The 24,897-nt window shown below is 38.3% G+C and overlaps 1 protein-coding gene across 1 annotated transcript in view; it reads right to left on the bottom strand.

Moving 5' to 3' along the window:
- The window catches only part of VEGFC (vascular endothelial growth factor C), a 235,799-nt gene extending 212,386 nt beyond the window's left edge, over positions 1-23,413 (bottom strand). The window contains exon 1 of the mRNA XM_074588404.1: positions 23,318-23,413. The gene's annotated coding sequence lies outside the window, so the exon portion shown is untranslated. The remainder of the gene's footprint in view (positions 1-23,317) is intronic.
- Positions 23,414-24,897: the final 1,484 nt, after the last annotated feature.

Here is a 24,897-nt window from a genome sequence, read left to right as displayed (position 1 = left end):
AGGATGCCCTCATTAACCTTATATTATTTGAATAAGTATTTCATGCTCATTATGCAGCTTATTCTACCTCTTATTTCATTTTCCAACCAGTGCAGCCTTATTCAATCTATATTTGTATAGAAAATAACTAATTTTCAAATGTGATAAAAGCTGCTCCTTCTTCTTTCACTACAGAGTCTAAATTTCATCTTATCTACGCATAAAATCTTATTATGTAAAGGCAAGGGTTAAGAAACATCCACAGAAATAGTAATTTTCAGTGGGTGGAAGAAGAATCAGATGTTCACAGAAGATGACTCCAGCAGCCAAAAAATAAATTCAATGTCTCATCTAAATGTCTGCTTAGCCTTTATGAAAAACAGGTATTACTTTTAAAAAATACACGGATTTAAACTTCTTGTCTCAAGCATAACTCAGTGCCACTAAAACTATTAAAAAGAGCTCAACCTCTGGCAAATGCTGGCACCCACATCCTGAAACATCGGTTCTCCTGAAGTATGATATAGAGACCCCAGAATAGAGACAGTAAAACCATCAGTCATGGTAGATGCTTTGACACTGCTTTGCTCAGACATGGACGAGGACTGTACCAGTGAAGGTGCCCAAAACTGAATGCTCTATTGGTGTTCAAGCGAGCAGAGTCTCCAGACACCTCTAGATTGCCCAGGGCACACATCTACACTGATAGACTTGAGATTTACCCAGTCCTGCTAGAAAACATCTAAAATATTATTTACATTTTGGAACAGCTGTCTGTCACCAGACAAATGTTTTCTGTCTGCAGGAACAATTCAGACAGGATGAAAGGTAAAGGAAGATTGTGGTCATGAACGAGACCAATAACATCTATGTCGGGCTGTGTTGGGTTATGTGATAAAAGCCCATCTGCACACCCACAAAGGAGCCCAGGGAGACAACGGCCCATTACTGGAGCCCTCAGCCCATTAATGGCCCACCTCCACAAGCCCAGGCGCACAATTTCAGTTGGGAAGCCAAATTAAGGACGTCCAAGGAACAAACAACTTCTCTGGGCCTTTCCCAGGGCTCTCCCAGCAGAGCCACAGCCCCATTGTCCAAGCGTGAAACCCATCAAGGTAAGTCATCATTGGGAGCAGCCCTCCAGATCGCCTGTTGGTCTAAGGGGATTTGTTACCTAGGGATGTGGGACATGCTATGGGATGTAAAGTAAGGACATTTTGGGATTGCTCAGGATTTTTGCAGGATGTTTAGGAAAGGAATAGAAGATGGGGAAAAGGGAGGGGTTTAGGTGATTTAGGGAGGAACAGGTGTGGGAAAAGAAAGGGCTAAGCAGATAAAAAGGTCTGGTTGTGCATGAATGGATCAGTGCAGTCTCTCTGCCTTCTCATTAAATCCCTTCCTAAGCCTTTCCTGGGTGGGGATGTCTCTGTTCTGTCTGCACTGGGAGCTGGGCAACCTCGGCCAGCTGTGTGTGTGCAACAGTCGGTACCCACAACTGGATCGGGGCTGCAGCATCAGAGGCTTGTATGTCCAGGTGCTCACAGCTGGGGAGACTGGGATCCACGGGCAGCTACTGGGCATCCTTGTGTGAGGGATCCACAGTGTACCTGCCTGCTGGGAACACACCCTCGCTGCCGATCAGACCTCGGGACATGGAGTAACCTCGTCTCTCTCAGACTGATGGATCCGGCATCATACATTTTCCTCTAATAGAGTTAAAGGCATTTTAACAAAATCTAATAACCAAAATGATTTGGGAAGTGCTGTAATGACAAAAAATCTTTAGAAATCATTAATGACTCCTGCACTAACTCTGGAGAAAGAAAAAGGACAATTTTTATGGGCATGTAGTCTTCCTTGTCACACATTTAGTAGTAGAGATATATCTTTTTTCTTTTTCCATTTCAAGACAAGACAATATTTGCAGTGTTTTAGCCTCCATCCTTCTTCCATTTCTAGAAAGACAGTTATCATACTGACGATCTCTTTTTCACATAGGAAGAAAAAATGAAGTAGTTAGAAAATAATACAGTATATTAAAGAAATGAGAAATAAGATAAATGCTATCATCTGCCATTTCAGATAAAAAAATAGAAAGGAGGTCACTAGCTTACTTACGAGAATTTTTGGGTGGAAATAATCATACAAGACTAGAGAAAAGGTCGAGGTTGAATCTGGCAGGATCTATCAGTCCTAGCACTCTCTTGTGCCTGGTACTTTGGAAGGAAAAGTACCTTCAAACAAAGTACCTTTGATTAAAACTAAGTTTAAGAAGCAATTTAGGCTTATGGAAACAGAGAATACTAAAATACACTGCTAAATATGCTGCTTATTCAGGTCCCTGATGCTTCCAACTTGGTAACAAATCCTAGAACCATAGAACAGTTTGGGTTGGGAGGGAGCTTTAGAGGTCATCTAGTCCAACCTCCCTGCCATGAGCAGGGACATCTTCAACTAGACCAGGTTGCTCAGAGCCCCGTTCAGCCTGGCCTTGAACAGCTACAGGGATGGGACATCTACTGCCTCTGTCTCACCATGCTCACCATAAAAATTTCTTCTTTATATCTAAGCTAAATCCACCCTCTTTCAGTTTAAAACCATTCCCCCTTGTCCTATCGCAACAGGCCTTGCTAAAAAGTCTGTCCCCATCTTTCTTATAAGTCCCCTTTAAGTACTGGAAAGCTGCTCTAAGGTCTCCCTGGAGCCTTCTCTTCTCCAGGCGTAACACCCCCAACTCTCTCAGCCTGTCCTCACAGTAGAGGAGCTCCAGCTTTCGGATCATCTTGGTGGCCTCCTCTGGACGCACTCCAGCAGTTCCATGTCCTTCTTATGCTGGGGGCCCCAGAGCTGGATGCAATACTACAGGTGGGGTCTCACCAGAGCAGAGTAAAAGGGCAGAAGGTTGGCTTTCTGGGCTTTGAGGGCACTTTGCCAGCTCACATTGAGTTTCTCATCCACCAACATCCCCAAGTCCTTTTCAGCAGAGCTGCTCTCCATCCCTTCAACCCCAGCCTGTATTGGTAACCGGGGATTGCCCCGACCCACATGCAGGACCCTGCACTTGGCCTTGTTGAACGTCATGAGGTTCACATGGGCCCACTTCTCCAGCCTGCCCAGGTCCCTCTGGATCACATCCTGTCCCTCAGGGGTGTCAACCGCACCACTCAGCTTGGTGTCATCCGTGAACTTGCTGAGGGTGCACTCCATCCCACTGTCTGTGTCACTGATGAAGGTATTAAATCTTAGTGGGTACTTTCTAGTTTGATTCTGTAAGCTGATTCTACAACTTGATTTCCATAAAATGGGAACAGCAATATCATCTCATGTCACGTATCCTATATTTAAAATAAATGGCCAAGTGCTTGTGAAACACTCAACTATTATAAGGAAATAAATCACCTGAAAGTCCATAGAGAAACATACGATGCTTTCCTCAAATCGGGTTTGAACAAAGTTAGCAAATAAAGCTCTCGACCAGTTTTAATGACGGAATTTAAGCAAATGCTCAGTATTTGTGGACTGAATTATATTTGGAATTTTTACGTGTCTCTGTAATTAAAATCTGTATCATAATGTATGTGCAGCTCTACTGAAGTTGCACAAGAACCCTGAATATTAATCTTCAAATTCTTGGCTTTGCAACATCAATATTTCTACTGCAATGTTTTTCAAACCAGCAGATTAACTGCTGCCCTCCTCCCTCCCCAGCAATTATCTCGTGATTCCCCACATGATTCCCCACATGGACACCACATCAGGATTTTTTACTCTACCATTTTATTTTTTTTTCCCCTCTAGGGAGCAGGCACACAGAGAACATAACGATTATGCCAGCTGGAAAAGATGTCATGAAACAGTTCATCTGCCATTCTACAAGCACTTTTTATATGCTCAGAGTAGGGTCTTGAAGTAGAACTTTTTCTTAAAAGAATATGTCAAAGCTGATCAAATACAAACCTACATTAAAAATAAAATATTATATCTGAGATTTTACCTAATCAGTTCACCCTACATGCACTCTTTGTCCCTCAAGGATTCAGGCTTTAACCTAGTATCTGAGAGCAAATCCTTCCATGTCAACTAATTCTTATGTGCCTATGAGATATACTGCAATAGCGGCTATTTGTTTTTTGCAACCATAGTGATGAAATGTGTTTATTGGCTAAGGCCATAAGAATTCAAAGCAAGTAACTGCCTTCATTTCATTTCAGAAAATCTGAACAGTCCTCTAGCACCAAATAATAGGGATTTGGGGAACAGAACTACAAAACAAGTTGTGCAATGTTTTTCAGATACCAGTCTACCAATCTGTCTTTTTGATTAATTGAAAAAAAAATAATTGTGAAATACAGAAAGAAAGTGCAAATCTGATTATCTTGCAGGTTCTTTATTTAGTGCTCTATTATGAATGAGTTTTCCTTGAAATGACTCAAATTCTTATTCTTGAAGACATATTTTATTTCTGCGAGCAGCTTAAATTCCTACACCTATAATTTTTAGATCTGTCTTATCAAAAGTTAACAGAAATTAACAGATAAAGTTTTCTTGTTGTTAATGTTGTGATCCAGCAAATCTTAATATATATATGCTTAAGGGAATTTAAGAATTGGAGTGTTTGTTCCTAGTTGACAGTCCAAAGCTCATGATCCATCAAAGTCAATAAGAGTCTATTAGCACAGTTGGTCAGGCTCCTAATGAATGGCAGATGCGGTACATAAGATCAACACTGAAAAGATGATATCACTCAAGAAAGGCTGCCAAAGATCTCTGTATTTTTGCATAGAACGATAAAGAAGAAAATATAAATATTGTGAATTTTAAGGACATTAAAAAATGTAACGTGCAACAAATCCATACTGAAAAATAATAAAAGCAGAATAATTCATGCCTGGTGCCAAAGTTACTAAAGCACAGACTTAATTCACTGGCAAAAACCTTTTCACTTCAGTGCAAACGCAAAACAAACAAACCATTCCTACTCTAGCGCCATTTAAAATGCTTGAGTTACAGAAACTGCAATCACAGCATCAACTAGAACCTTCATGGCAGCTGCAGATTCCTTTAATTTAATAACTTACATTTTGGTGATCTGTGCGATTTCCATTCCTCAAAAGTGTGAACTTACCCCCTCTTGCAAAGTTATGGAAACAAAGAACTCCATGGTACACAGCATAATCTAGCTTTCAAGACAATATTCAACAAAGCAGAGCTCTAATGGGATACATTTATATTCTAGTTTATTCCTTCCATACTTGTTTTGCAAAGTGTCTGACAGACATGAAACCACACAAAATAACATTGTATGGTTCAGTAGGAATTAAAAATACACTTAATGTTGTCTTCTGGATTAAATCCAGTTGACTAAAACAATGGTGTAGCTCTTGATTCACAAAAATGCGACTGAAAATAGAACATACTTCTTGCATTATTAAAAGATTAATCCCCTCCAAAAAAGCAAATGAAAAAAACAATCCCTCCTTCTCCCCAACTGCTACACGGAATCCAGTGAAATTCTTATGACAACACTTTCCAGCCGAGCTGTTAGACAAAAATGTTTAAATGCGTTGGTTATCCTTATTTTTGCATGGTTTTAGTGGCAGAATTAGAGGTAAAGATCCAGTGGAGGAGCTTCAGGTGACAGAAACTTTAGAGGTAGGCTTGAAGTATAAGGGACTACACTATTCTATGGGTTTCAGAAATCGTAGTTCCAGAGGGGTCAAAACCAACATGAACGTCGGGAATCATACCGTCCAGCTGACAGTTATCCCATTTTGAAGCAATGAAAAATGGTGAAGGAGGAACGAGCTGACAGTATGATCAACTAATATTTCAATTGAACGTAAGACAGGTGATAAACTATGCAGCATACAAACTATATGGCGTACAAAACATTTCTAGGACATCTACAACCATAATTTATTGAAGTGTAAAAGAAACACTAATTACAGGCAGTGGAGAAAAATGACTTTTTACAGCCACCAGATCCTATTCCCAAATACCTTGAACGTTCTGCCTCACATTTGAGTTTCACACTCTTCTGTTCTCTGTCTGTTGCGACAGAAAAGGCGTATTGCCACATGGCTGCGTAATTATTCTCCTCTTCCAGGCCTACCTTCTGCCCCACGAGAAGGCCAAGCGTATTCATAGCTAGACTATTGCTAATGGCTTGTCCCTGTCAGTATGAGCTCCCAGTAGAATTTCTAGACAAAATAATGCTCTCTTGTCTGTCTGAAATAATGACACTTTCATACGTTTTAAATAGACGAGTCTCTTCGGGCTAGATAAGCCAAACTGGCATTGCAAAAGGGCAATGACGTCAGATGATAGCAAGTATTAGTTTTGAATATTATAATAATTTCCTTTTGTCTAATGTCTGGTTTTGGTACAGAAACAGTGTCACAAGTAACCAATCACCAAAATCAAAGACGACCAAATTTCCAGAGGAAGTGAAGCAACTGGCCTTGATAGCTAAGTGACAGCTTCAAATCCAATTGTCCTTATCGGTTTCTCTTTTCAGTAGTGTCCCTTTCGGGCATCACTAAAAAATATACATGCGATCTAATATAATACTTCGTCCTTCATGTTTCTAAACACAGTTTTCGCCTGCTATGTAACCCTGGTACAGTCACAGAAGTGACTCAGCAATTGAATTTGGGTTCTCTACCAGTTTTCTGTTCAACATGCAGTTTACGATGTACTCTCAAACAAACACGTGACCCAGTAGATTTGGCACTGGACTGCAAGAGGTAAACACAAGCTCTTTTTTTCATTTTATTTAAACACAGTACGTTAGAGATTTTCAAAAGGACTCCTGGAAAAACAGTAAGGACAAAAGATTCTACCTCTTTTGAAGAAATTTCTTTCTTATTTTCCTGGGATAATTCAATTTTCTGTTATTGACCTGAAGCCTTAACAGACTTTTGTACTCTATCCCTGGTCCTTTTGGCCAAGAATAAAATGGGAAGCACCGAATTGTGTAACTTGTTGATATGTTTAACGTATCCCCTGAAAATAATAACCTTCATTCTTAAGTATTTTTCCTCATGCTGATTTTTGTTCGGTTTAATTTTAACTGTAAGTATTTTGAGACAGGACATTTGCCTTTTTCTTTGTCACTACAGAGCTTTAAAGGAGTTTGATTGCTTTATTACAAATCTTTCTACAACCAGTAATAAGTAAAATGAGAAAATCCCTCTTTTAAAAAATACATGGTGTTTTTTACCCTCATAGTAATTATGATATTGCTAAACCATGATTTTCAAAAGTTAAAAATCATCATCAATAAATACCATATTAAAAGATGTTTTTAAGACGAACTCATAATTCTTGAAGTCCCAACTTTAACATTCTGAAAGATGGCAATTATGAGCCAAGAGTGTACAATGTTCACTCATCAATTACAAATCCAAAAGCTGAATGTTCGGCTTTTGACTGTTTATTCTACAAAAATCCCATTTCAATTTAAGGTAATTCTTAGCTGGAAGATATTTAAATGTTAATTTTAAAGACCTGAAAATGTTGTTCATGGAAATTGGAATGCTATGAAGAAAAAATCTCCTTCACTACAGTTTTCATTTATCTTGTCTTCGAAAAACTTTATTTACTACCTTGCCATATAATTATGAAAGCACTGCATCTAAAAGCATAACCTTTAGTGAAGGTTCTGATTTGAATAAATTCACAACTACTGTACTCCTTTTATGTGTTTGAAGCACCTTTTTGTTATACCTAGATTAGTTAATGCAGTTCCCTGCATGTGATACACAGCCTGGGGTTTTTTAACCTGTTTTCAAAAAAACTAAAAGGCCCAGATAACAGCTTAAGCAACTCCAAGCTGATTAGCAGTCGCATTTAAAAGAGTTGTTCCAAAATAGCCCTATAAAACTATAAAGTGTTTCAGTAAGACTAATCTATCCAACATGTCGGAGATATCCAGGAGCCTGTATTTAGCTTGTCTTCAGCTTTATGGATCTCAAACTTCAAAGTGATTTTCTTCTAGCTACTAAGTGTCCGGAATATGCATGTAATCCCTCCCAGAGTTTACCTAATTGGGTCAGTCTTTGTGACTTTAAGTTGACCCTACATAGAGCTATAGTGGAAGGCAAGTTCAGCATCAAGTTTTCCTGACGTTAGCAGGGTTTATAAGTCAAGCATGTTAACTAAGTAGGGTGAATTACATGAAAATCAGCAGTCTATCTTTGCACAAGGTTCCCTGCACCAGTTAAATGATGTTTTCAATGATAAATAGCTTATATTTGAGGAAGAAAGCAAGCTTGTAATAGGCAATTACTATGAAGCATCTTCCCAATCATTAAGTTATAATAAAGCAATATGTTAGGCCCGGTTAGTTAACCATCGAGTAAACTCAAGCCATCTGAACATCTGAGTGCTCAGAGCCATCTGGGCAAAATATTTCCAATGCTATTAGGATTTCCCAGAGCTGATAGGGACGATTAGTGAGATGCACACTGTGGTAGTGCATATTGTAATCATAATTGCAGAAATCAACTGCAGAGATTTGTCATAGGGTCCTTATAATATGTGAATGCACTTCCTGGTGAAAATACTAGGATTCTAGTATACTATACTCATCTTAATGCAAAAACTCGCTGGGAGAATTGTTGACACTACAAAAGTTGCTTCTCATTCAGAGAGCATAGTTAAACTGTTTTAATTTAATTTAATCAGACGTATAATGAATGTATTTGTTAAAGAAGCTTTCCCTTTTCCTGTCTCTTCAGAAAAGAACGAATGAAAAACCCCAGCAACCCAGCCCTGCTCTTGTGGAGCCTTCATCTGTGCAGCATTTGATTAACAGCACATACACACTGTCAACGATGGAGGATATTTCTTTTTCAAAGATACAGAAGTTATTGCCACTGCTCCCAGCACATTTTTACCATCAGGATTGTTATGTATCCGTTAATTAGGTTTTTCTTATTACTGAGATTTACCTGAAATGCTTTCTGTGTTAGTTGAATAATTTGAAAAACAAAAATTAGGTAATCAAAGTTACGGTATGGAAGACAGAAGGTAAAAAGATTAATGGAAATGTATGGAGGTCAAATTCTGAACCCTAAACCAGATATGTGAGCTCCTCACATAACGCACAATATGAATTAAGAACATATGAAAAGATCATAAGAACAATGAATGGTAGGAATGAAAGGTAGCGAAGAGTGAGGCTTAGTCACCCAGCCTGACTGGAAGTAACTACTTCCCTTCCCTTGTGGTTTTCATCCAAAACATCCTGAATTTGGTTTCCTAATGGTGGTCACCTGTTCATGACGGTCTTTTTTTACAAACTATGAAGGGCTCCCCAGACCACACAACAGAGAACTTGCGTGGATGGAGCAGAAGAGGTTGAGTCCTGCCCTCTGTATGATGCCAAGCAGTCCCGTGAACCGCTGCCCAGGTGAGGAGCCCGGCTGCCCGCTTACCGAAGGGAAGAGGCTCTCAGTGTCCCCCGCTGATGATGTCACAATTTATAAATTATTAAACGGTCATCAGGATACAGCATGAATGTGTGAATGATCGTATATGCCAGCTCACCTAGGATGCTGGAAACCTAATGCATCGTCTAGTTAATATTTTATATATCTTAATTCTTTTTACTTATATTTCTATTGCTTCTGACAAAAGTATCTACATTCTGGGGGCAAAGGGTGGATCTTTTGAAAAAGCTCCTTTGTGCTAAGAATATGAAGTACCGCTCACACTCCTACAAGTTAGTGTTTTACAGGCAACATCAGAATAAACATAATTATGCAAAATCCTAACAATTATTGATGTGATGTTTTTCCTCAGGCATGTAGACTCTGGCTCTAAGAAAATACAAGGCTTGTAGTCTTTTATTGTACTGAGTTTTTTAATGCCTTTTGAATATTCTTACCTCATTCTGAGCCTTTATTCATGGTTCTTATTCTTGCTTTCTAACTGAATAATTAGTAATACCTTTTGTAGGGAAATATGAACAAAAAATATTACACTACTGAGAAGGGGACTGCAAAAAACCAACATCAACTTTACATTATGATCTTGCCAGCAACTACTTCATATATAAATAAAAACATCAATATATGTATTTGTCTATGTATATATTTTGAATATAAAAAGATTACCTTATTAAAATGATAACTCAATGATCTAGAAAACACCTTATAGTATATACTTTTATAGTCTATTTCTTAATTTGATTAAAACTTTTCTAATGCCCAGGGCTTTGACAATTGCAAAACGCTGTAAAGCCATTCACTGCTGCCTACTCCTAGTGAAAAGACGTACGTATTATTAGCTTCACTTTGCCACTACAGAAATAGAGAGAAGACATGCTGCCAATACTTTAGTGACTCTTGGACTATTTATTTTGTGACCCATGACAAGCGCTGCACGTCGAGGTGAGACAGAACAGGAGTGGAAATCTATTCTCTTACTTTTCCAATTTGTTGAAAATGACTTTCTTATACTATAATGATAGACAAATCAACTTATGTGCAATGTGTCGCTTATAGATAAATAAATAGAACACATCTTGGTAATCAAAATGTCACACACATAGAGGCAAAAGCACACATTATAGATGGGAAAAGCACATCTTATTACGCCCCTCCAGCCTTCTTGGTTTGTTCTCTTTGCTTTCTTTTCCTTTTTTTTTTTCTGAGTGACTTCCCAGTAATAATTTTTGAGCTTGCGGGATGTTATCTCAAGCATTGGTAAGCTAGCATTATCCAAAGAGAACACAGAAATTGCTTTCTTGGAAATGAAGCCAGAAGTATTAGGACAATCTTCTCGGAGAGAGCATTAAGAAATTACCCAAACCTGGACACAGAGCTAGCAATAAGAGTTAAATTTCTCTTTAAAGCGCATAGTTCCCAAGCCACATTGTTTCATTAGGCAGTACTGCCTGCCAACACTGTTTTATATAAAAATTTAACATGGGTAATATATCAGCAAAATATATTTTTGTTACCCTGAAAAAAAATCAAATAACTACCGTAAAAAGTATTACATATGTCAAATAAACACGTTATTCTTTTAAAAGGCTGTGTATGAGCCATATTCTATATGCACAAATCACTGTTGCCAATGGAATTAGAAAAAGCTGAGAAAGCAGAATATTGGTCCCAAAAAGTTGCACGTGGCTGAAAAGAACATCTGATTTGAGCATACCTTTGGGCAAACATCCTGATTTTATACAGATGGTTTGCACAACCAAATTGCATGTATCTTTCAATATCCCATTACAGGTCACTAAATGTCTGGATCTTAATTGATTGCTTTACCAGATAAAGATTAGGTTCTTATAAACAGTGCGTGTTCCATGTGTCTAAAACATTGGTAGGTTAGATGGCTGGATGTAAAGTGATCTCAAATAACTAAAAGTAGTTATATTTACGATAATAATACAATGCATTTATTATATTTTTCTTTATCAAACAGGCTTATAAAAAAATAAAATTTAGAGAAATAAAAATAAAAACGGGATGGCAACATTTTTCATTAAAACATAAACCTACATCAAAACCTGTATCACTCACTTCAAAAATATACTCTGAAAAACAAAGTAAAAAGTTTTCTTCCATGATAAAATCTCAAACTGAATGTCACATATTTGTCCAGCATCAGTCTATATCTCTTCTCAAATAGCATCTAGACCAGAAATAAGTTTATACACAGAAATAGGCATACAGGCAGATTTAAACAAGAGATCTTGTAAAGGACCTTGCACTAATATGCTCTCTTTACCTTGCACTTTTGTAAGTCTTAAGAGTTTACGATAGTGTATTGGAAAGAATATTTCTAACTGCTGGTACGTTAGTGAAAACATAACTTGGTACTAAGCAATTTGATTTAAATTTGGAGGGGATCTTAAAATACTCTTTATAACTCTCAAAACCATTACCAATCATACATTAAACCCTAAGAGCGCTTGTATCTAAGGCCTTCCTTCAGAACCAACGCTTCATCTGGTCTATACAGGAATTTCTCCCAAGATTTAACCATGAAGGTGTTAACACGGTGGTTAAGTTCAGGAGCTCATGTCTCCCTCTAGTGCCTGTACCTGGTCTGTGCATTTTTAACTGGATTTTAGAGGTCACAGTCAGTGCGGAAACTGAAGTTTGGTAAGGAAGGTCAAAGGATTCAAGCAAGGAGGAATAGGTTTCAAGTGAGCTATTTTCTAACTGCTTACAAAAAGTTACTAGGTTTTGGTTGATTTTTGTTTTTTTGTTGGGGGCGTAAAGTAAGAGACAAATAAAGCAATTACAAACCTAATTCTCAAAGGGGGAGTTTAGTCTTGATGATTCTTTTGATTTCTCCCCAGCTTTTATTTTAGCTTTACTAACTTCTTTCTTCAGTGGGAAAATGTGCTGTGAAGCTCTTTTATCTAAATCTTTTAGGTGTGCAAAAATACCATGTCACCATAAAATCTAGGGACGACTTGAAAAATTCATGTTTGAATTTAACTAAATCAGAAAAACTTGGTTTTGGCAGACTTTCCAAACAAGTGGGCTCCTGCAAAGGCACACATGCAAGGATGTGAAAAAGTTTAGAAGGAAACAGCTTTTTTCCTATTCCCTCTTATTTAAGGAAGGAAAATAGGTAACCGTGTTTCCCATACATCATTATCAAATGTCCACTGTTACCAGATATTACAGGGTTTAGTTATTGCTCTTTGTTGTATTATAAGATGAAGGGAATTGGACAAATAAATTCCTTTGAATTACACTGAAAAATTCTTTCAATATTCACCAGTAAAATGCATTTGCAAATGTAACGGGATGCAGTTTCACAACTCCTTTGCGTTCACAGACTGAAACATAAAGGGCTCCTGACTCGTAGAGCCAGCATAGAATCACTGTGGTACTCTGACATCTTTTGGATTGAAAATGTCCGTATGCAGCCCATAATCACTTTATCTCTGTGTCAGGGTAAATAAAAGTATATATAACTTCTGAATGTATGACTGTTCGTTTTCTCAAGTCGTCTATCTCACCTAATGAAAGACACTTCTTTTGTACCAGTTTTGAATTCCACAGGACACTCTCCCCTAGGTTTCGTGCACAGAAAAACATCCTGTTTAGCAGTATCATTCACCTTATTTGATATATTAGAAAAAATAAGTTAAAAACTGGCAAGCTCTAACCAGTCAAATATAAGGTAATACTTTTAAATCATATTTTCCTAGGTATATCTAAATCCGAAAAAGGCAGGATGTTCTTCTGCTACTTAACACTTCTCCCATTATTCCTTTGTTAGTCTGAATAATTTTACGCTCTATACTCAGCCTGCCTACTTTATCTCTCAAAAAACCAAAATTACCAGGCAATATATTAGAAACCTAGGTATGAATCTGCCATGGAAACAAAGGGAACACATAGGAATTCAAAGTCCTATCAAGTCTCCCACCCAGTGGGATGGGTGAAGCTATTATATTTGCAAAATATTCCTACTGTGACCTTCTGACTAGTTGTTTTCCCATCAGTGCCTTGTGTTTTGGAGGAATTTTGGTCAGGTATAATAATTTACTTTTTTGCGTTCACTTTTAGAGAAGATTTGCATACACAACCCCTCAGGTGGAAAGCAATTTCACGGAGCTATCAGCACAATTTCTATCAGAAGATATTAAATGAATATGCACGATATCAATGGTGAGAATACCCAAGCATTTATCAAGGAAACCAAGCTAGTTCCAATAGTATGTAAATAATATTCAACATTTGTAGAACTTCATGATTTTGAACTAAATGGCATAAATCAATAGGAAAATAAGCTGCTTTTCAATACGATATGATAAATAAGAGTTTACATTTCCATACATTTCATTACAGTTAGATCTACATATAAAATTACTCTCTTGGTTTTAAGAACCAGCTTCCCTACTTTTTAAAGAAAGCTACATTTCAAATTGAAATACAGATATATGTGAACACAAGCAACAGAAGTAACCCCATTCGGGACATTCCTCAAAGCCTCCGTTGGCGAGGAAATGGGCCAGAGAACCTGAAGATTTATTACTCTATTGTCTAAACAAAGGTGCCTGTGCACTATTAACAATCTCTGTGCCGTTCAGTCTCCAAACAGCTTGAGGACATATGCTTTCATGCCTGGAACGCCAAAAGTACGACAACTTAGTACAAAATTTGCTATGTTAAATAAGTGAACCTACAAAGGTATTTCTGGCTAAAACTAGGCTGTCATGACAAGGAAGCAACAATCCTACAAAAAATATTTTTTCCTCTGACGTTTAAGAATGCCATACTTAATTGCTAAGGAAAAGTATGCAATAGCAAAATATTTTTTGTTTTATCATGCTTTTTAAAATGGAAAGATAAATATTTTTACACTACTACCATCTTCTTCTCTCCAGTCATTCTTTTACCCTTCTCTCCCCTTTCAGTTTAATGTATCTTTCTTTCTATCACTGATTTGAATCACTTTTAGCAATAATCCAGGGGTATCCTCTGATTGAAAATTCTGCCTCAAACTATGTATCCAGTCAGTAAACGTGGATACAAATGGGTCTCAGTCATGAAAGGCGGGGAGAAGGCTGCTACGTTACTCATTTCTTTTCTCAACCCCAAAGATGAGGATTTGAAGAAACCTGGGTGGATGCTGAGAGTTTGCAAACTACTGTGCACCGTAACACGCCCTCACGAGTCCAATAAAGCATTAGTAGGCAACTTAAAGTGGCCTGTTAGTTTAAGTGCCTTTTATATTGTCAAAGCTATTTTTCACAATACAAAAATGCTTCTTGGAAGAAAGCTTCCAGGAGCAAGGGAGTTTTTATATCAAAATGTTTCCACCAGGAATGCGCAGACTGTCAAAGAGAAGCGGCGAGATGCAGACCTCTGTGCCGGGAGCCTTGTGTGCCCACGGCTTCTCTGAAGGGCTGGAACAGAATCCCTTGTCTCTTCTGGGAGCCTCTCCCACCCAGAAAAAATGTGGAGAAAAATCAGAACTAGCATCCCCTCTGTGGGAGTAGCTGCTCAGATCCTCAGTTATGCTCTCGTCACCTACAACAATCAAGCTCACAGGAGCACTGGCAATCACACGCTCCTCTGCATTTAATATTGGCCTCCCTTCGTTCAGTTAATTCAGTTCTCTTCTTCCATCCCAGCTTCAAACAAAGGTTTGTGAAACAAGAGCAAATGCCAAAAATAAGCTGAGTCCAAAGAGATAATAATCTCTTTCTTCATGTTAACTCTGATGGATGTGACAAAGTTCCTTTCTCAGCCCTCGCAAAGTCAATAAAAGATTCCACTGACTAGAACTAATCAAGCTTTACTAAAAATCAGTTAATTAGACCCTGAGATTTTCTTCTAGTTCAGACTGGTTTTGCATTTTTATTACAAAGAAGTCAGGAGAAACAAGGCCAATTGTGCTCAATCACTGAAAGAAGGAAGAGGCTGATGTATCACTTCGTGCCAATGTGTTTCTTTCTTATTGGGTGATTAAAACCCCTGAAATATAGAATTATGATGCTCACTGCTCGGTTTATCAGCTCGTACACATGCAATGGGTAATCAGCTCTGAATTAGTACTTCCTTGGCATTCTCAGAAATGTACCTGGAAGCGGACGTGCAGACTGCCTATCTGAATGCACGCACACTGCATAAAAAGTGGTCTTGACCTCAGTAACTCTGACGCTGGTCTGGGGTAACAGTAGTCATATAAAGCAGAGTTTGCTTACATGTTTGTTCTGTAAAAGGAAAAAACACGGCATTTTCCTCCCATGGAAATAAATCATTTTTCTCTCTGTTGCAAAGTAGTATATATAGACCAGGATCTGAATAAAGACAAACAAACCTGTGTAAATCTATCCTTAGACTTCCATAGCATGCATATTATTTCTTGTAAGAATAAATACATTTATCTAGAAAAGCAAATCTCACTATTGACCTATTTTATATTGTATTGTGTTTCGAAAGGCCCAACTGTGCCACTAAAATCACGTTAACTCACGCAGACCTCAGCTGTAGTTGCAGCACGTTTATTAGCAGAATGGAACGTTTTCTACCTGTTACCTAGAGGTCACCTTTAGGGTAAGCTTTTAATGAAGTCCAGCAGCTGAAAAACAGCTGTTGTTCTCTTTTAAGATGTTTATTTTCTTGGATCAAGCATAATTACCATGTGCAGTACAATGTGACAAGGCAGATAAGTTTCTGAAGATACTCACGTCGGCTTAATGCTTTCCAACATGTAACAAAGCAAACAAAAGGACTATCTAATTTCACTTCATTTTGAAATATGGCATATAAATCCAGAGAGCAATCTGGCATTTTTTTAAACCTGTTGCCCAGCTTGGGTTGGCAGCAAGGAACTGTCAAAAAATGAAGGTTATCTTCTATAGAATGTAATCTTTTGCTGCTTAAGTTCTGGAATGTTTTTGTCTTGTACAATGGGAGAAATGCATACATTGCTATGACTTCTTATTAACTGCGTTTATGGAGATAAGGAGAATCTTTGGAGAAGGAATGCTTATGGAGATAAGTAGAATGCTTAAGGAGATGTACGGAAGCGTTAGTTCTCATGTTTAATTTAATTACAAGGAAAGTAATGCATTGTTCAGAACCAAAATTGACACGACATGTTAGATGGTGAGATATATTCAACACATTTAGCTCCTGGGCATGAAGAAATAATTTCAAGAGAAATGTTTTTCATGTCTGAGCTGCAGACTTTGCAAATTAATGAATACCTTGATTGGAATATTGGATTACTGGAATGACAGTATGGAATATCAGATCAAAGGCAGGTTCTGTTACTATTAGTACGGAATCGTACTTTACACATAATCTTATTGCCTCCACAAGCAGAATATTACTTTGCATGAGTAAGCTTCTTAGCAATACGATCTTTCATCGAGTTGAACATTCATTCTTCGTCTTCCTTTCTCTGCCCACATACACGCTTGAGGGTGAGGTTTTGGTAGTTTTTAGCCCAAGTACTTGGCCGTTTAGACAACATCAAGCCATCTGCTCCATACAAACCAGTGGGGTGGTCCCCCAGTCCCACACAACAGGAAGGGAAAAGCACAAGAGAAATTGTGATTCTGAGTCATAATTCATTTCCTGGTGCGCTCACAGACTGCACGGCTTCCCATTACCCCCTTGCACAGGGTGGATCAGAGAAACAGAATTTAGACAACAAATAGTACATCTTAAAATGTGATGAAATGAGTGTAGTGGGAGCCAGCTCTAACTGAAACAAATAGAGCCTTCTGCATGCAAGTTTAAAGTCCACGCTTTGAAGTCGACAGAAGAAAACCCTACAAACATTTCCTTCAGATTTTTCTAAATCATCAAATTAAAAACACCTGGTGTAAGCACTTGACAAACTTCTGACAGAACCGTGCTTGTTCAGAAACCTCTGGTTTCTAATCAAAGTTACACAAATTGTTCTCCATCAGCCCTCAGCACAAACATCCCTAGGTTTCCTAAATCCATGGATTCAGAGAAGCCCATTTGTGGACTACATGGGAGGACAAAAATAAAGTCTTCCAGGGGCCTGAAGAATTTGCAGGAGCACACACATTGAATTAAAGGTGAGAGCATTTGGGCTTTTGGGTCCTGTATTTCTTAAGTATGACTCTAGGAACTCAAAAATGACTGATTTTTTGTCCCAGAGGAGGGGTCTGGGCTTTTTTACTAATAATTTAGATAGTTTAATTTAGGACTAGAAGGATATAAAATTTTGAAATCTCAAGCAAATGGAATTACTTTTCTCTAAACAAAACAAAATTCCTGTTTTAGAAAGAATTTTTCTATTAGTTGGCAGTGAGTAGTTATGAAATTGCACACCCTGCTGATATGTTTCTAATAAGGGATGATGTCCTTCAGTTCAAAGTAGATAACTGCTAGATTGAACGTGGTTTACATGTATGAGACATACTAGATGGTACTAAAATTGTTACAAATTATTATTTAATTTTTTAAAAAGGAAAAGGTTTCGTAAGTAGTCTTAAAGGTTTCAACTTTAGCATTTCCTAAGAAAGAAAATATGTTGAAAGCATCTTTTTACTGGATCAGATTTGACTGTGATTGAACAACCACAGGATAAAGACATAATTATCACAAAATATCCACTTACAATAAAACTGAATATTATCATAATAAATTAGGCTATCAAGTGTCTTTCATTTTACCTAATATTCTGCCACAGACGGAAGGTATTACGATCTATTAAGTTGTGAAAGGGTCTTTACTACAAAGTCTTGAGCAAGGAGGAAATACAGGTGTTAATGAAAGAGAACTACATGGGGTTTTTTGCCATTATTAAGTGAGGGTCAAGCTAAAATAATTTGGTTGGTAAGAGAGCGGTACCTAAGATACCATAATCAAAGCAGAATTCTATGCAAAACTCCACATTATTAGGATACAATAAAAATTAACTTTCTAGGGGTTTTATGTCATCATTGTATCCTAGTGTAGAAAGGATCCCAGAAGACAGTTGTGCACTGTCACAGTAAAACAGTACATATGAAAAGGCACGATCAGGCCAGACAAGAAAACTCATCAGGGAAGCAAAGGTATAAACTCACACTGGACATGGTGCATTTTTACTCTACAAGTTCCAGGAAGCTGTGATGTGATTCCAGATTGTAGAGGCCAGACTGCCAATCTTCCCAAAGGACACAGGATATCTTACTCCTGAACTGAGTGAGAATCAAAAAAAACCTTGCAGTGTGAAACGCGAGTCATCATCTTCTAATGCAGGACCAGGCAAAAAAGAGAAGACGTATGCAGCACATCCTTACACGGAATTATCGTCAGGTATGGAAAGGAGCAAGGGCACTTCAGCTCCACCTTCGGAATTCTCCCCTGTTGCACCAGTGCTGCCAGTCGGTTGATGCCGTCATTGCTCGCCAAATACTGTCATGCGTAGTAGATGACAAACTAACGCAGCTTGGATTGAAAATTCTGCTTGTCAGACAAAGGTGACATGACTTTCCTATATTCAACTCATGTCTATATACATCTAGGTTTAAGGATGCTTTAAAGGTTATTTTTGACTAGTACCTTGACTTACTTCATGTTCTTGCTGAGTAAAATGCAGTTCTTTGTAAACTGCCCTAGCAGTTCCATTTGAGTACCGGATATCTGTACAATACGCATAGTATTTACACTCTAAAAAGAGAAGTCTCAAAACAAAGGAATGCTGACAGATCGAAGATTAATGAAATATTTTTTTTCCTGGCAACAGAATTCTTTGTTTTGCCAAAAATATTTTAAATGATTAATGTATTTTTTGTGATATTCATATAATTTCCTATAGAGAAAATAGAAATATCAATGAACAGGAATTATTCATACTGAATGAATATATCATAAAAAAGTAGTCAGAAAACAAACTGATACATATACATGGGATTCAGATCAGTCCACAAAAAGTGTTTTCAGAGATATTAGTCCCAAAACTCGAGTAATAAGTCAGTTGAAATGTAGTTTTGAAATAAGAATTTAACAAAAAACCCCAGTATATTTAATTTTTAAAGAGATTTGTAAAATTTGTAGGAATCACTGGAAAGAGAAACAAAAAAGCAATTTCAAACAAAACAGTTCAAAAAAAATTATTCCGATACGACAAAATAATAGGTTCTGCTTTCAGTTAGAGTCACTACAGCAATACTGAATTTACTGAGCCATGAATAATATGGCATTCAGGAACAAAGTTTTTATGCTCAGTAACAAGCCACTTTTTGCCTTACATAACATTTTTGGAGAAAGGATTTACATGTTCTCATTATCTCTGTACACCCATGAGAACGCGGAGAGCAAGCAGACTGTCTCACAGTTTACACGAGGAAAAGGTTTCTGTTTACCATAATGATCTCTTGAATCTTTTTAATCCTCTGTTAAAAAGTGCACGGCAGCTGCATTTGAAGCCCTTCTTCCAGCTGTATATTGCTCAGTTTTTGCTTTTCCACGGAATTCAGAGAATCGTGGAGGCACAGAATGGTTAGAGTGGGAAGTGACCTTAAAGATAATCTGGTTCCACCCCCTGCCCTGGGCAGGGACACCTCCCACCAGCCCAGGTTGCTCCAAGCCCCGTCCAACCTGACCTTGAACCCCTCCAGGGATGGGGCAGCCACAGCTTCTCTGGGCAACCTGGGCCAGGGGCTCACCGCCCTCACAGCCAAGAATTTCTGCCTCAGATCTCATCTCAGTCTCCCCTCTGTCAGTGTAAAACCCTTCCCCCTCGTCCCATGGCTCCCCTCCCTGCTCCAGAGTCCCTCCCCAGCTTTCCTGGAGCCCCTTTAGGGACTGCAAGGGGCTCTAAGGTCTCCCCGGAGCCTTCTCTTCTCCAGGCTGAACCCCCCCATCTCTCTCAGCCTGCCTTCATAGGAAATCGGTGTAATTAGACTGAAGGGATGTTGCGTCGTGCTTAACAATTAACTCTGCTAATATAGCTGATGTGTCCAAATGTTCCTTTTGGGGATCTGTGTAAACATTTTCTCTTGACAATTCTCTACTCTCCACTTCTTACACTAATGAATTGGCAGCTCCTTCCACTGTCTACAGTCCATGCTTACCAACTCTTAAGTTAAATATATGAGAATTCAACTTATTTTTTGATAAACAGAGCAAATGATGATATTACAAGAGAGGGGTAAGGTGAACACTTACATTAGTGCAGACTGGACATCAACATTTATAATAATTCATTTAGAAAGATTAGGAATTTACTCGGTTGAGTATTTCTACAATTGCAACCCAATTGACTTGTCAGTGAAATGTAATTCAACTGCTGTATTACAGTCTTTAATTTGTATCATTTCTGTCGCAGTTAGATGAGGTTTGATCCTGGAAGCAGTTAAGGCTTGAGTTAATAGAGGTAATGGAACTCAGTACTTCACAGAATCAGCCCAGAGACAGCAAACTTTGCAGTTGCCAAAGAGGTAAGTACAAGAAGGGCCAGAAGCTGTTAGAAGAATGAAGTATATTTGAAAACAAGTAAGTTACCTTGCACAAAAAGTAGCAAACAATATATGCAGAAGTTATACAATTAAATGATGCATCGTGATACCATCACGCAGCAGCAGTGAAGGGAATAAACAACTCCATTAGGAAGCACAGCAACATGGAGTCAAGTGCCATTAGACTAACGAGACAAATGTTCTTTTCCTTGTCCCACTACTGAAACGAGATAAGGTATTTCACCTCTCCTCTTTTTCCTCTGCCTTTCTGATGTTATGTTTGTCAGAGCTCTGTCTCTCATTATGTTTTGTACCGTGCTTAACAGGACAGCTCCTTCATCCCGATTATAATCGCCAGAAACGGGACGAATACAAATCCACCAAATATATGTGTTAGTTACGAAGTCCGTTCTTCTCCAGAAAGAGACATAAGCACCCAAAAGTAACCAAACTCTCTAAATTAAAAATCACGATAAAAATCCGTTGCTGCCAAACACTGGAAGTGCCTGACTCGCTGAGTACCGCCCTGCTTGAGCTCTGCACGCAGTGTTTCTATGGTAGGCTCTCGTTCAAACCCAGGACTGATGTGCTTGGCAGAGATCAGCTCCTCATTTCCATGTAAGCCCGGTATCATTCAGAAAACAAGCCCCACGCAAATCCAGAGTCCAGACCAAGCAGGCGTTTTCAGATCACACCTAGCACACGCTGACAGGAGTAACCTACTTCCAAGCTTCAGCTGTGACTGCTTGATGGCCGTGGAGCGAAATCCAGACCTGCACTCAGGTTTTAGGTTAGACCTGTAGTACACTGTTCATGGGAACCTCCCCATCAGCCCTACTTACTGTGCTTGGGATCAGATCACAGAATTTCTTTCCTTTCAGAGGATGCCCAACTGGAAGATCCAGTCCAATTCTCATCAGATGAGCTCTGTGGCAGGTTCTTATGGGAAGCAACTACCACTGGCAAGAGAATCACCACTCCTTCCCCCCCCGATCCTTACCTCTCGTTTTGTAAATTTTAGTTAGTTCTAGTGAAAATCAAAACACACAACAAAGGGCACAACAAAGTTGGTAACAGTTATTTAAATATTCCTTAAACATGATTCAATAACATATCAACCAATCAGAGTGCAACATTTGTATCTATTTAGCATACTCCAATCACTGCTAATAGCCTCAGAAGCGAGAACAACTAGCAGGGAGTTTGAGCAAATCCTCATGAAAAATATATGGCACTGGAGGAACAGCACGGTGTAAAACTGTCATTGTCATCATCCTCATCCCTCATCATCACCACCTGCTGCACACTTTTTCGCCTGAATTAGCTTCCCTCATTAAAGGGGGCGTATTCCTTCAGCTACAGACCCCGTTACAGTGGCCTCTCTTCCTGACAGCCCCACCTTCCACATTGCTTTCTGCTGCTTTATTGCCACCTACTAAGACGCAGATGATTTCTCTGGTTTAAAAAAAAAACCCTAACAAGAGGAAAAAGAAAAGACAAGACATCAGTGAAATCTTCTTGCTCTGCTAAAGCAAAATCTTACGGTTCATCCCTATCAATGAATGCAGTTGTACGTACTGATTATGGACAAAAAATCCTTTCCTGCTATCAGCTCATAATGAAGGAGGCTTTGCCCATCCACAGTGTTCTCATAGTACATTGGATTTTCTTCAACTCCTGAATCTTTCTAGACATGCTGGGAATAGCTCTTTGTCTTCATGAACTAGAGGACAGAACTGTGACATGGAAGAGGAAGATAAGGCTCCTCTGGAATAGCTCAGATTCTGCCTGTCTGGCCCATAAAAGTTTAGGAACATTTGTACTTCCTTTCCCATGGTCATAAACTCTGGAGAGAATGTGGAACTTGTGTCAAAGGGGAAGACTACTTATTCAATGAGTTATGTTGCTTATCCTTATCCCTATTTAAGAATTTGTCTGAATCAGACGATTGCTATCAGAAACATCCTTCTCTGCTAAGAACCGTGGGGGTATTTTTGTCTTGTAGGCCTTGTTTGAGATGGGGAAAATCCTAATTTAAGACTTCCTGGACTCCTTTTCTTCTTTGTCTCCCATATACAGTCTTGGCTCTTGGACAGTTGTGGTAAGGGCTCATATTTTAGTGCTCAAAAGGACCAAATTCAAACTGAGCTGTGTAATGATATTCCAAATAAGTTGATAAGGAGTTGTAAGTTACTGCAAAATCAAATGAACAATGAGAAACTCACTGCTGGACAGAAAGGACGATATAAAAAGAAATTAGAAAACAAGGTAGCGTAACAGATGAGTAGAGAGTTAACACTTGCTCTAACTGATTCTTCAGCCTCTGCCTCTGAAACCTCAATTAGCAAGACAGTCCTCTCTTCGGGTCCATTGATTGCCACTAAACCACAATAAAATATGAAGAAAAGCAATTCAACTTACCAAAGTTGGTTGCACAAACATTCTCTTCCCCTCTGTTCCTGGGAAAGTAGCTATTGTGGATGGCAATGTACGGGTCACTACTCCCTTAGGGACACTGAATACTAGCAAGAGAGACTGGTTTTATACTGGCAGTGTACTGGCAGCATTTAGCATTTGTCTGCGTTTGGATAGACTCCAGTCATTGTTCAGTTTTGAATAAGTAAGTGTTAGGGCACTGGGTATGTAACAGATTATTTTTATAATATCTTTTATGAATATGAGCCTACTCTTTTTGCATTTATATATTTTTTTAATTTTCTACTGACTGTAAAAGTTGCCAATGTACAAAATGTACCTCAATGAAAACTAAATTCAGCACGTAAGATAAAATTTTCCAAAGTATCACAATTAGGTTGACTAAATCCAAGCATAGCGACAATATTTTCATGTGACTTTGTTAACTTGTTATTAGTTATACAAAAGTAGCTCAAATTATCACTCTTTTTCATCTGCAACAGTTTGCATGACATAATTCCTTGGCTGTTCTGAACAAATGTCATAAGAAATGCCTGCTTCATGCCAAGAACTCTCATAGAAGTGTGATGGGACGTCAGCTATTTCTGATCTTTTCAAGATGCAGAGTTGCATCACAACTTTATCAACAGTGGTTAAAAGTTATGCTTCAAAAGTGGCATTTCTGTAGCACGATCCTTTCTCTTCCTTTTCTAGACCCAGGAACATTCTTATTTCATTTGCCACTCCCAGGGTGAATTTCTGTTTCAAATCTTTTGGGCTTTGCTCCTCTGAGAAGTACATATGCACCAAATAAGACAGCATTTACCAAAATACTCTGTATACATAACCGAAATTTTAAAGAAAAGGAAAGCAATACCTTGGGATAATCAGAAATATCTCAGTCCAGCATTTGTGTTTTATTCTTTATGCAAACTAGTAAATTCAGGAGAGAACATTCCAAAGCTGGAACAAAAACTAAGTCAAGTCAGAGTTAAGGCTCATGGCATACACACGTAACTCGATGACTACTGTAATTATCTCCAAGACAGGCACTGTAAATACAAGCATTCCAATGCAGAAACACTGTAGCACGTACATATAGATGTATATGTGTATATTCAACACCCAATTATCAGTAAGAGTATGTAGAAATAGATGAGTTTTCTCTCATCGGGGATCAAACACTGTGGACTGCAGGATTACAAAATGTCATTACTATAGGATACAGTTGCGGTTTTTTTTGATTCCTTAACCAGGTAAATCAGTGACAATTAGTCAAGGAATATAATCTCTTAGATCTTCATGTTCAAGAAAACATCCCTTTTTTCCTCCAGGAATAATACTGTTGTTATTAGTACTATTCTCTAAAAACTATTGTCATTTTCATACAGTTATATAAAAAGGCTGCACTCAGCCCCAATGTATAAAGTAGCAAAAGTGAAGGACAGACTATAAGCTTACTAGATAATAAATGTGACATAAACAAGCCAAAAGACAACCTTGTATTTTTTTCAGAAGTAAAAGAATTTTAGTACTGACACTCTAGAATTTATCCATGTTGACAACAAGGAGCTATGCACACCAGC

The sequence above is a fragment of the Larus michahellis genome, chromosome 5 (assembly GCF_964199755.1).
Source record: "Larus michahellis chromosome 5, bLarMic1.1, whole genome shotgun sequence".
Classification (NCBI taxonomy): domain Eukaryota; kingdom Metazoa; phylum Chordata; class Aves; order Charadriiformes; family Laridae; genus Larus; species Larus michahellis.
Note: the sequence above shows the minus strand (reverse complement) of the source record. Positions and strands in the feature narration are given on the sequence as shown.